Source organism: Gossypium arboreum, chromosome 6, assembly GCF_025698485.1.
Source record: "Gossypium arboreum isolate Shixiya-1 chromosome 6, ASM2569848v2, whole genome shotgun sequence".
In the NCBI taxonomy this organism is placed as follows: Eukaryota; Viridiplantae; Streptophyta; class Magnoliopsida; order Malvales; family Malvaceae; genus Gossypium; species Gossypium arboreum.
Genome location: NC_069075.1, coordinates 46,277,994 through 46,290,611, shown reverse-complemented (window position 1 = coordinate 46,290,611; position 12,618 = coordinate 46,277,994). Strand labels below are relative to the sequence as shown.

Below are 12,618 nucleotides of genomic sequence, written 5' to 3'. Positions count from 1 at the left end.
TTAATGATGGGCTGATTTGAAATTAAGGTTAATGTGCAAAAGTTATATATTAGGGTTATGGCCCCCAAATTACATATAAGATAACTTTTCTAATATCCCATCTTTAGAAAAGAGAGAGTCACTTCTCTAGATTACTTATGTGCTAATTTGGAAGATCAAAACTACAAAATCCGTAGATTTCAAAAAATAGATGAATTCAGTATGCTTCTGCATTTAGTTTTATTCTTAATTTATTCTTGATGATTTGACATGATAGATCTTGGTTTATGGTTTGTTAATTTTTATATTAGATATTATTTTATGATTCTAACAAGTGACATCTAAGTCTCGTCATATTAAATTATTGAGAACAAATTGATTATCTATTATTTTTGGATTGATTCTTTTTGAAATTTTATAGATTTAATATTTTAATTTTTGTTTATATATATTGATGTTTGAGATTGATATTGAAGGTTTTTTTTTTTAGGTTTTGATTATTATATTAGATTCATATTGAATGTTATTGGTTTGGTATGAATTGCTTTAGTGCAATCCAGAAGAATTATTTTGGCTAAATTGAAGTTTATCTATGGGAATCATTGTGCGATGGAAAACTATTAATTCTTAGGCTTAAATCAATATATAGTTTAGATGTATTAATTGATTTGATGATTAAGATTTTTTTTTTCCGTCATACACAACTCTGGTATAGTTGAGTAGAATAATTTGATGTAAGGAAAATTATGAATTAAGTTATGAGTTTTAATATTTATTATCCTTTTATATTTGGTTTTGGACTCAGAAGTAGAATGTGATTAGCAATTTTGATTTTCTTTTCGGTAATACTTTTTGGTTCATTAAGTATTATTTATTTATTTATTCTTAAGTTTGCATAATGATATGTTTACGGTAGATTTTTGGAATATGCATGCTTGTCTTTTTTATTTTATTTTCAGTTTAGTGATTTTAATTTTTGGTAAAAGGATTTTGGTAGCAAAGGATTTTGTGGTGAAATTATGATTATATGAATTATTGTATGAATTGTGGGATATGTCAACTATTATGATTTTGTTTTTAAGATTTATTGGCTTGAAACTATTTTCCAAGCATTCATGCAAATCTTTGTTTGATCGTAAATACAATTTTGGATTTACATAGTATATGCAAGGTAAGTTTTTTTATTTGATTTTGAATACACGTATATACGTGAATTGTTTTGGTGTTTTGTCAATGCCAAAATTATGAATACATGTACTTGTTAATTATTTAGCTTTGAATTACTACATTATTTTTGTTTGGTTTTGACATATATGATTTTGGGAAAAATCGTTAAAGATTAAGGTTTTCAGTTTTTTATTTTGGTTTATTTTGAAATTAGAAAGCAATAAAAAGTTTTGACCTTTAACTGTTATGGAAATTTTAGATTTGAATATTGGTATATTTATACATATTTTAAAATAATTTAATTGAAATAATAAGTTGTCAAAGTGACATCGATATTGAAAGTATTTTGTTTTAAAATATAAAAGAAGGTTAATAATATTACACGTACAATTGTGGTAATAAACATGTGACAATTATTTGATTTTATATATGAGTAATAAATCAGCCCAAAGAGAAGATTTATTTTTGACATGTTCTTATTGTTAGTGTTTGATTACTACACCAAGATATCACTTACAAGTTAATATTTTGTCCAAAGATGAAATATTAATGGAGTATTTGATATCTTGAGATGGAGTTTACCTTTATTCAAAAATTATTTTGGTTTAAACTTAAAGTCTTATGTGAGGTTGTTTTTTATTTATTCAACTATTATTATACTTTCCAACATCATTGTATGTTTTTTTGAGATAAATATATATACATATATATACTATTATCTTTCAATTTGGTTTAAAGATGAAATTAAGAGAAATATTTTGAAACAAATAAATCCAAATTTTGGCTTTGAGATTTAATTAAGAATGTCTAATGTTTTAAATAAATTAGTTAAAACAAAATATCGTCAAATTGACCTCTTTTATGTAGATAGTTTATTTAAAATATCAAGATAATGATATTTTTTTGTGATTCATGCATTTATTAATTGACCCAAAGGTAAGTTAATATTTGGCGTAATTTCAATGACATCTATGGTAATAAATGTGTGACAATTATAAAGTACTTTATGTGAGTAATATGTTAGTCCAAAGATTAATTCATTATTTGACATAATTTATTATCAATGTTTGATTGCTATAACAAGGGTACTGCTTACTATTAACATTATTGTCCAAAGACTTGATATTAATTATGTTTAGTATCTTGAGATAGGATTACCCATTATCTTAAATTTTTTGTTTACTTATGAATATTTATGTGAGCTTGTATTTATTTATTTATTGTTCTTGTGAAAAAAAATAAAAATAAAGAACATACAAATTTTACGTGAAAACCCTTTCGAAAAAAAACCAGGGGCAGAGGAGAAGAAAATTCACTATGTCGAAATTTTTTTTTGAATCATCTTCCAAGAGGAATAGACTGTCTATTTATAGGCTTGTAAAGCTATATTCTAGTAGGATTGAAACACCTTATCCTAATCAATATAAAATAGATGGAGCTTAATAAGGTTTAAAAAATCTTATTCTAAAATAAAATAAAAGAAGTCTAGTTCTGTATGGATTTTACTTTTATTTTATTTTCCATCATATTTTATTTAAATAAGAATTCGGGTCACTTAATTCTAACAGTTCTATATTCAGCTAGTTCATCTTCTGCTACCACAATATCTGCTAATATAAATTCTATACCTATGCTTAATGGGACTAATTTCAATGAATGGAAATGTAACACCCCACACCCATTTCCTAAGCCGAGACGGAATATGAGGCATTACCTAACTTGAACTCATGCATACAAACGTTTTCATATCACCAAAACATGGTCAAATTAAAAAATTTTTCAATTTTCATTATAAACTTCTTAATAAGAGCCTACGAGGCTCAAAACATCCATTGGAACCCATTTGGAATCAATCCGGGTGCTTCAAAGAATTCTAAAAATAACACTTAACACAGGGGCACACGCCCGTGTGAGAAGGGCAACACGCCCGTGTGACCATTTATGTAACACCCCCTAATCCTAAACCGTCGTCAGAACAGGGTTACAGAGCATTACCGGACCTATCAGACAATTTACAATTAATATACATATAATTACCAAACATGGCATAAAATACCTTTATTTAACCAATCTAAACACATTTAAATATACTCAAAACTTGCCAAATTTAGACATTTTATATATTATCCAATACTCAATTCTATTCACTTATCATATATGATCAAATAGTTCAGATTCATACTTATTACCCTAATTCTACCATATACCATTACCAAGCTTAATTCTACTTATTTCATTAATACACTAACAGTCCAAAACGACACACACGTAAAACATTCTAAGCATATGCCATTACCAACTATTAACATGTTTTACCTCATTGAATTCGGGATCGGCCTGGGATGTTGATTCAACGTTCTAGCTTTAATTTAACCTGCGCACAGAAACAAACCATATGCTAAATATGAACTCAGTGGTATTTCTATAATCCAAATATTAAATAGTAAAACATACACTTAATATCATTTAATGATCATAAATATTCATTTCTACATTTCATGGATAAATTCTTTACAACTCATTCAATCTTTATCACCTATTAACCCAATTAGCTTTTCATATAAATTCACAATCATTTAAATAATAATATTTTCCATTAATATGTCGCACTTATACTTCTGTTCACTATTCAATATCAGTAAATAATTTTTAGTATCGATCAATTTATCAGTTTCATTCAGTAACATTCAATCATTCAATAACAATTAGTCTTTCAATAATATTCAGTCACTCTTTAACAGTCAATTATTCAGTAACGATAAATTATTCAGTAACAGTCAATTATTCAGTAGCATTCAGTTATCCAGTAACAGTCAGTTATTCAGTAGCAGTAGTTATTCAGTACCTTTATTTACCACTATTAACATGACTCGGACTCAGACAGATACACGGATCCAACCCACACACCGGGATAGCATACAGTGTTTCATCGCCCAAGCCGAATACACGATAACAGAATAAAGAATAAAGAATCGTAATAAAGAGCGGCGGTACGAGTACCTCATCGGAACAAATCCAGAACAGTAACAATAATAGTAAGTTACGAAGTACCTCTTCGGAATAAATCCGGAACAGTAACAGTAAGGCGATACTTATAGTGTCTCATCAACACAAAGTCGGAATATCCCTGAACACTTTCAATCCTATGGCATGCCAACTATATCCGACTTAGCCCGATCCTGTTAATAGGGTTTCTAATTCATTTTCCAGTTTCCAACCATTACACATCTCAACAATCATATATATTCATAATTCGATATAATTCATTTCACTTTTCAATAACAAATATTCAATTTTCACAATAATCACATATATCTATATAAATTCAATAAATTTAACACATACCTAATCAATCCATTTCAATTATAAAACACAATATTTCTCACCCCAATTACTATCATAATATTCAATCAAAATCAACAATTAATAAATAATTTCACTTTCCAATTCTAACCGATATTTATTCTAATTCAAATATTTATCTCAAAGCACTTTCTATACATATTAAGTAATAAATTCAATAATTAAATATTAAGTTCGGACTATAAAAATACAAACCGTAATTTCTGAGCTAACCCTCATCGACTTTGCCTTTTTCTTGCTTAGCCGAGATTTCTGGCACAATGTTAGCTACGGGAATTAAAACAATAAAAAATTCATCAATATACAATTTCATTTTATTTATTCCAATTTCAACTCAATATTTATATAACTTATAATTTAATCCCAATTCAAACTAACATGTTTTCTTTACAATTTATTCTCTATTTTCCACTCAACTATCACTTAAAATCAAATTTCAACTCTCTAATTTCACCATAAAACCATAAATTTGAATTTTCTTCAATTTAGTCCCTAAAGCATAAAACTTATGAACTAGATTACAATTCAATCCTTATTTCACTTCTAACTTAAAATTATATCAATTTAATCCCTAATTCAATCATTTTATTCAACATGAACCACATTTGAAAACCCATGAACTTTCAAAATATCAATTTAATTTCATCAAAACCTTATTCCAAAACTTCTAAAACATCAAAATTAAGTAAAAAAGGGCTAAATTGACTTACCTATTAAACTTCCAAACCTTCAAACCCTAATTCTCCCTTTTTCTTTTCTTTCTCCTTTCTTTCTTTCATTCCCCTGCTTTTTGTTTGCCTATTCTGTTTCTTTTCTTTGTTTCATTTCTTTTTCTTTCTTTATTTAATATATAATATAATATAATATAATAATAACAATAAAATATCTATATTAAAAATCTATTTAATAACAAATATTTATTTAACACTTGTATGCATATATATTATTACACTTGTACCAAATTATTTTTATACACTTGTCTTTTTTATTTATTTTATTTATTTCATATAAAAATCTATTTACTTAAATAAAATCAATTAAATAAAATATATTACAATTGTACAAATATATGTATTACACTTGTATATTTTATTTACCATACATTTGTCTTTATTTAATTTATTTCATAATATAATATCAATTTAATAATAAAATAACATTAATATTTACTTAAATAATAAGTAAATACATACATATATTACAAATGTATGTATAATATTTATTACACATATATTTTATTTTATCACACAATTGTCACAATTTAATTTATTTATCATATAAATATCTTATGATATAATTATAATAAATTAATTTAATATCATTTATTACTAATAAATATATATTTTATAATTAAAATCTAAGTAAAATCTTAGATTTTTACTTTATATGCCGCCTCACTTATGCTAAATGGCATAATTGCCATTTTGGTACTTTTTATTTTCTTTTAATCTATAATTAAACTTTCACACTTTATTCAATTTAATCCTTTTATCCAATTATCCTTAATTAAGCTAAATTCACTTAATTAAACTCTAATTAACCACTCAATTAGCTTTTTAAATATTTTTGATAAATATTTATGGATCCATTTTTCAGTAACGGAGACTCGAAAATATACTTTTCCGATAACCGTAAAATTTAGGTCATTACAATTTAGGCATGGTCGTGCTGATGGCCCGTGTGGCTCACACGGCCTAAGCACATTGGGACACACCTGTGTCCCTTACCCGTGTGGATTTATTTTCTAATTCGAACCTACAGGGGTTTTCACATGGCCTGGCACATGCCCGTGTCCATGAACCGTGTCCTTCACACGGCCATGACACACTCGTGTCTTAGCCCGTGTGCAAAAACTTAGACATTTTGTTTCTGATGTCAGCAATCCTTAAGGACCACACGGCCAAAGCACATGCCCGTGTGCTAGGCCGTGCCCTTCACAAGACTGAGACACATGGCCGTGTCTCTGCCCGTGTGTTTACTACCATGCATACTGACTTGAAATTTTTACATGCAGGGGACACACAGTTAAACAACACACCTATGGGGTTGATCGTGTGTCACACACGGCCTAGACACATGTCCGTGTGACTACCCTTGTGGATAAAATAAGGCTATTTACCAAGCCTCTTTGCCACCCTTACATACCCCTATCTACACAAGATCAACCAAGATCAGTACGAACATAACATGCATAAGCAAAACAGCCACAACCATTAGAAATTTGCAACATTGCATTGAATAATAATTGGTGTTAGCCAAAATTCATGGTCTATACAAAATGAGTATCATTTTTTTCATATAAGCCAACATATTATGGCTAACTAACAAAATAACAAACAAGAGGCTCGAGTCCCTATACATGGAAGAAAACAAAATAATTAAATGAACTATACCTAGGTCTTAAGTGATAGTGTGATCGAAGCTTTAAGACGTCACTAGATTCCCAACGCTAGCTTGGCGGCACTATAAGGAAAGAAAAGAAGGGAGGGTAAGCGTGGGAGCTTAGTAAGTACATATATGCAAATAAAGTGTAATTAAAAGAAAATCATATTCATCAAATGGTAACTTGTCATGCTTAAAATATATAAATCCTTTAACATCTCTATCTTACTCTTCCTATCATTCAATTATACTTAATGCATCTCGTCCCTTACTCAGGTACTATCTATAAGTTCAATATACATAACTCATCAAGATTTCACTAATTAAATCTTCAATGTTACCCATTGAACTCTTGAAATACATATTGGAAACGCAGGGAATTTGCATCTAATTACCATATAAGAAATCAGGGCTACCTCGTGCTATGAAACGCTCACATTTGAGCTACTCACAGGCCTTTTTTTCAGGTCAGGACCCGGACCCTATAGTTATCATGTAACGTTCACTCATTGAGCCACTCACGAGTCTGTACACAAAGCCAGTACCCAGACCCACGTTACTTATAATATTCATCTCATGAACTCAGAATCAAGTCATGAGTTTAGACCACATAATTTTTATAACATATCCCTTTGTATCCTATGCTATGTCTATGGTCCAACGGGATTTTATAACTATCCGAATAGCATCGTACTTGCTCACAATGTACTTTACTCACATAACATGTCATTTATACATTCATGGCAACAAATAGAATTTAGATACATAACAACAATAAGCCAATTACACATGTATATTATCAAAATATTCCAAAGTAAGTTTCAATAACACATTATTCACATATGTACTTACTACGATACAAAATGATGAAGACGAGCTTAATCCCCGTAAACTTTGTTCTTACCCCGATCAAGACCCGAATCATGCTTCTCTTGATCTAAATTAATGAAATTGATTTATTTCATCAGCACATCAATTTAGACACTCAAAATTTCATAATTGGGCAAAATGACTATTTAGCCCCGAGAATTTCACAAAATGACCATTTTACCCCTATGCTCGAAAGTCAATTTTTATCAAATTTCTCCCTATTATAAGCCTAGCCGAACCTTTTTTACTCTTATAGCAATCCAAAATTTCCTCTATTTCACACATTTATCATCTACTTTACAACATATGCAAAATAGTCCCTATTAAGGTTTTCATAAGAAATCCCTTCACAAAAGTTGTTTATTACTCATCTAAGACTCATATTCTTCTACAAAAATTTAGAAAAAAACCTAAATTCTTTTATGTAAAAACCCTATACTTTCAACCATTTTATAAAATAGTCCCCTCATTAGAAAGCTCATGACATAAGGGTCTCAAAAATGTAAAAATAGTTAAGAAAACTCATTAAAATCACTTACTTGTAGAGAGACTAAGCGGCTGAAAATTTTGAAGCTCAAAAACCCTCTAATGGTTGCTTTTTTCGTTGATGAAGAAGAAGACGAAAATATGATATCTTTTTCTCTTTATTTTATTCTTATTTTAGCCAAAATTGGTCACCAACCCACCTAATTTTGACTATTTCTCTTTTTTTTTGTCTCCTATGGCCAGCTAGCCTAAGAATTTGGGGTCTAATTGCTCTTTAAAGGCCCCCAATTTAGGTTTTTTAGCTAATTGACACCCTTATATAACAAAATAAGACTTTTGTATTTTATGCGATTTAGTCCTTTTTCGTAATTAAGCAAACAGTCGCTAAAATTAATTCGTCAAAATTTTCATACACTTATCTAATCTTACTATAATACATAAAATAATATTTAAAATAATTTCCTCAACCTTGGGTTAGTGGTTTCGAAACCACTTTTTCGACTAGCCCCAAAATCGGCCTGTTACGGGAAAAGGTACTTACTTATAGCATTTGGTTGTATAGACATAGACCTTGCACTAAGGGAAGAACAACCCGCACCTCTTACTGCAGAAAGCACCCCTTATGTTAAAAGGGATTTTAAGAGGTGGGATTGTTCAAATCACATGAGTTTAATGATCATGAAGCACATCATTCCAAATGCCTTTAGGGCAATAGAATCTGAAAAGAATACTCAGGGTAATTAATTCCTTGATGAAATTGAGAAACATTTTGCTAAAAATGATAAGGTTGAGATGATATCACTTCTAACTTCTTTGATGTCTATGAAGTATAAGGGTTAAAGAAACATAAGGGAGTACATTATAGAGATGTTTCATGTTGCCTCAAGACTTGTTCTTATGGGTTTGTTATCGCTTCCTGCACAATTTAACCAATTTAAAATTTGTTACATCTGTTAATAGGAGAAATGGACTCCAAATGAGCTCATTTCTTATTGTGTGCAAAAGGAAAAAAGGTTGAAACATGATAAGTCTGGAAGTGCTCATTTGACCAGTGCCTCTAAAAACAACATCTTATATTCTAAATAGAATACCTACTAAAACAGTTACAAAAACAACTTATGAGCTTTGGCAGGTCGAAGGCCTAGTCTAAAACACTTTCACATTTGGGGATGTCTAGCTGAAGCAAGGCCCTATAGGCCACATGAAAAGAAATTGGACTCCAAAATAGTAAGCAACTATTTTATTGGTTATTCTGAGCGATCTAAGGGCTATGAGTTTTATGATCCCACAATTAGGAATATTTTTGAGATAAAAACTGCAACTCTTTTTTTAAGGATGTTGAGTTTGAAAGGGGGAATAAGGTTAGAGAGACATTACTTTTGAGAAGGAATTAGATTCTAACTCAATTCCTCCTATCACTATTGATTATGTTCAAGTTCTTATACCTATCATTGATCAAGAAGTGAATTCAAAACCTTAATAAGATAATGTTGAACAACTCCCTATTCAAGATGGTATAATTGTTCTAGATGAACAAACTCAACAACCTAAAGAACGAATGCCATTAAAAAGGTCCACTAGAGAAAGGGTTATAATGGCTCTAGTGAAATATTTTGACCTTAAACTACATTAGATGAATGTTAAGTTAATGGTTTCTTAATGGTAGCATTAATCATACATATATATAGGGCAACTAGAAAACTTTGTGTTTGATGATGCAAAGTTAATGATTTGCAAATTAAAAAAATTCATCTATGGGCTTAAGTAAACTTCTAGTCAATAGTATTACAAATTTTACTAAAAGATTATCTTATTCAGTTTAGAGATGAATTTGGTAGAAAATTGTATATTGATAAGTCGTAATTTATACATATTTTTATCCCATGCTTAGCACATTTTTGGATGAATTATCATTAGATTTGTGGAATTTGATGCTCCTAATCCCTTAATTTCATGTTTTATACTTAGGTGAGCATCGAAGAGTAAAAAGAGCGAGAAACAGGCCAAAAATGGAGAAAATGGGTCAACATGGGAAATCAACACGGCCTGGACTTCACCACACGAGTAGACCACACGCCCGTGTCTATTTAGCATACTCTAACACGGCCTAAGCCACCCTACACAAGCGTGTCCCTATCGAGCCCAAGTCTAGTTCTAATCAGAAAAGGCAACTTTTGAGGGTTTAGAAGCATTCTAAAACCTATATAAACACCCTAGAAGGGCACCTAGAGGAGACATACGGAGTAGGAGGCAAGGAATTACTCAAATAAAGCTAATTGATCCATCTCAAAAGCTGGATTCTCCTTCAAGATTGAAGATCTCCCTTCAATTTCCTTTAGGGGTTTTTGGGTTTTCTTTATGTTTTGTTATCATTATTCTTCTGAGATGTTTTCTTTTACACATATGAACTAAATCCCGTAAATACCTAAGGGGAGTGAAACCTAAAGATGGATCTTGTTATTATTTTCTGAATTATATGATAAATATTTGATTTGATCTTAGTTATGTGTTCTTAATTCTTGCTTTAATATTCTAGGATATTGATTCAAGTATTGATGTGCTTATTCAGAGGAGCAAAAGTCCCTGTCTAAGAGTAGATCTAGCATAATTAAGCAGAGTCGATTGCACCCCTAGACATAGGGTGACATAAATCTGTCGGATTAGGGTCAAACCTAATAAGGGAATCCATAGATATGTTAATGCAACACTAGGGGTTTGAATTTGAAAGAGATTTCAATTAATCAACCTAGGGTTAGATGTTGTTAGTCTCGAGAGAGATAATAATATAAATTAGGGATTTCTATGGATCGAGTCAAGTGAATAAATCGTCTAATTCAGAGTCAAATAACAAGTAAAGTCTAGGTGGATTTTCCCTTGGGTATTGTCCAAATCAATCAGTTTTCCCAAAAGTATTTCCCTAATTTACTTCCTGTGCATTCTTAGTTTAGTTAATTAGTTTAGATAAAGCAAATCCCCTTATTTTTAGGCTAGATAATAAAAATAAGGTTAATACTAGTACTTTTAGTTCCTGTGGGTTCAACATTCTGGTCTTGCTATAAGCTACACTACTGTTCGATAGGTGCGCTTGCCTTTATCGTGATAATAATTAGTTTTCAAGTACGATCAATCATAAATATAAAACTTATCACGCACATCAAGTTTTTTGGGCCGTTGTCGGGGAACTAAAATATTAGGAACACTTAATTTTTATTGCAATTTAAAATTATTTTTGCTTAAATTATTAAAATTTTCTTTTATTTGCTTCCGGCGGGTTTTTATAGTTTATGACTAGAAGAAACCTGTCAGGACCTCTACTTTTTGATAGTGAGATCGAAAGCACAGCTCGCAGAAATCGAAGAGAAATAAGGCGAAGCCTATGATACATAGAAGAAGGGCAAGAGGATGATAGTCAAACTACAATCGAGGGGATGGCTGAAAATCAGAATAATCAGCTACCTCCTGTGATTGCTGTAGATCCAATAAATCAGAATCCTGCTCCTCATACTATGTATGATTATGCTAAGCCTACTTTAATAGGAGTTGAATCGAATATAGTTAGACCTACTATTGCTGCAAATAATTTTGAAGTGAAACCTAACATGATTCAAATGATATAACAGTTTGTTCAGTTTGATGGTTTGCAGGACGAGGATCTAAATAATCATTTGGCGAATTTTCTAAAATTTTGCGACACTTTTAAAATCAATGGCATTTCTGAAGATGCCATACGCCTTCGGTTGTTTCCATTCTCATTGAGGAACAAAGCTAAACAATGGTTGAACTCGTTACCACGAGGGTCAATCACAACTTGGGAATAAATTACCCAAAAAATTTTACTAAAATATTTTCCGCCTACTAAAACAGCTAAACTAAGGAATGATATCTCTTATTTTGTGCAGATAGATCTAGAAACCTTGTATGATGCATGGGAGAGATACAAGGACCTATTAAGAAGGTGCCCTCACCATGGGTTACCTCTATGGCTGCAGGTTCAGACTTTTTACAACGGTGTGAACCCCTCAACAAAACAACTTATCGACGCAGCCGCCATGGAACTTTAAATAACAAAACACTTGAAGAGGCTTATGAATTCATTGAACAGATGTCACTGAATAACTATCAGTAACAAGTCATGAGAATAAAGCTGACAAAAGTAGCTGGTGTTTTCAACCTCGACGCGGTTACTATGCTATCTAACCAGGTAGAACTATTAAATAAAAAGATTGACAGTTTGTATGGTTCTACTCAGGTATATCTAGTGATGAGGTGCGATTCAAATGGAGGAGGAGTACACAGAGAATATCAATCCTTCAACCCTAGCACCGAGGAGGAACAAGTTCAGTGTATGGGTAATAATAAATCTAGATCTCA

General features: G+C 30.7%; 1 non-coding gene across 1 annotated transcript; it reads right to left on the bottom strand.

Annotated features, from left to right (window-relative positions):
* Positions 1-12,113: 12,113 nt before the first annotated feature.
* Positions 12,114-12,220, bottom strand: LOC128294793 (small nucleolar RNA R71). Its single transcript, XR_008285100.1, has one exon. It is a non-coding gene; the product is annotated as a small nucleolar RNA R71 (small nucleolar RNA).
* Positions 12,221-12,618: the final 398 nt, after the last annotated feature.